Here is a 1,859-nt window from a genome sequence, read left to right as displayed (position 1 = left end):
TGTGTGTGTGTGTGTGTGTGTGTGTGTGTGTGTGTGTGTGTGTGTGTGTGTGTGTGTGTGTGTGTGTGTGTGTGTGGTGGGTAACACCTTACAATAAGGTAGACAAAAATGTTTGTAGTTCCAGAACGAATGATGTAACGAATGATGAACAACCAGCTGGGGCCCTGGACGTTACTCATTCGTTACTCATTTGTTGAGTAGGGTACACCTGTTGCTCGTTGACCAATCAGTGGTCAGCAGGTTAACGTACGCTCACTCTGATCCACAGTGTCGTCCAATCACAGGGAGAGGGTTGGGCTCACAGAGGGAAGATTGCATTGGGAATCAGGAATTGGGAAGAGTGTATGTGTAAGTTGTGTGTGAGAAAGAGTGCGTGTTAGCGTGTTTGTGTGTGTGTGTGTGTGTGTGTGTGTGTGTGTGATGAGCATGTGAGTGAGTGAGTGAGTGAGTGAGTGAGTGAGTGAGTGAGTGAGTGAGTGAGTGAGTGAGAGGATTTAAACAGTTATTGCTCAGAGGTGGTGTGATTGAGAGGAGGGATATGGCAGTTTTAGTGATGGGGTTGACACGGTGTGAATGATTGCAACTGTTAGTTCCTCTGAATTCTGTGTTCTCCGTTCGTAAACAACATGAAAAATTATTACTAACGTAAAATAACAAGTTTTGACTCGAAAATGTGAATTTTGTGCCTGGACGAGTGAAACGTAAATGTACTCATCCCAGGAACAAGGCTTCGGAAAAAAAGTTTACGTTGACACACACACACACACACACATACACACACACACACACACACACACACACAACCACACCTTTGCTGTCCTGCAAGCTGTGATGGACACTTGCAGACTAACACTATTCTCAATTCAGTCCATACAAAATCAAGTAAAATATTTAGAAGCCAGGGCAACATGTTTGTGTTCGGCTGTATAGCTCGGTTGGGGGAAAATTGAATAGATCTCACGATCTTCATTTCCTCTTTTGCACCGCTGTGTCTCCAGATACATAGGGCTACATTAACCTACAGTCTGAGTCTTGTTATCTGGTTATCTGTGGTCTATATTCTCAGTCAGGGCAACATGTCTGTATTTGGCGGGATGTTCCTGGGGGAAACTCCCCGGCCGTCCGAGCAGCCTTGAAACACCACATCCCCATCAGGTCATCAGGTTAGAACGCCCTGGACCAGAGATCTGAAGGGCTTCACAGGCCGCTTCTTAACGCGTCAGTTATTTCATGATTTTGTTTATATTTACTTAAAGGATTCATTAAGTACAGAGAGAGAGAGAGAGAGAGAGAGAGAGAGAGAGAGAGAGAGAGAGAGAGAGAGAGAGAGAGAGAGAGAGAGAGAGAGAGAGAGAGAGAGAGAGAGAGAGAGAGAGAGAGAGAGAGAGAGAGAGAGAGAGAGAGAGAGAGAGAGAGAGAGAGAGGGTTTTCATTAGACTTGAAAACCAACCTGGGTCTGGGGGAGGCTGCACACCTGTTGCTCGTTGACCAATCAGTGGTCGGCAGGTAAACGTACGCTCACTCTGATCCACAGTGTCGGCCAATCACAGGGAGAGGGTTGGGCTCACAGGGGGAAGATTGCATTGGGAATCGGGAACTGGGAAGAGTGTGTGTAAGTTGTGTGTGAGAAAAAGTGTGTGTGAGCGTGTTTGTGTTTGTTCATTGAGCATGTGAGTGAGTGAGTGAGTGAGAGGATTTAAACAGTTATTGCTCAGAGGTGGTGTGATTAAGAGGAGGGATAGGGCTGTTTTAGTGATGTGGTTGACATGGTGTGAATGATTGCAACTGTTTGTTCGTCTGAATTCTGCATTCTCCGTTCGCAAACAACATGAACAATTATCACCATTTTAAAATGACGC

This window comes from Gadus morhua, unplaced genomic scaffold (assembly GCF_902167405.1).
Source record: "Gadus morhua unplaced genomic scaffold, gadMor3.0, whole genome shotgun sequence".
Lineage (NCBI taxonomy): Eukaryota > Metazoa > Chordata > Actinopteri > Gadiformes > Gadidae > Gadus > Gadus morhua.
Note: the sequence above shows the minus strand (reverse complement) of the source record.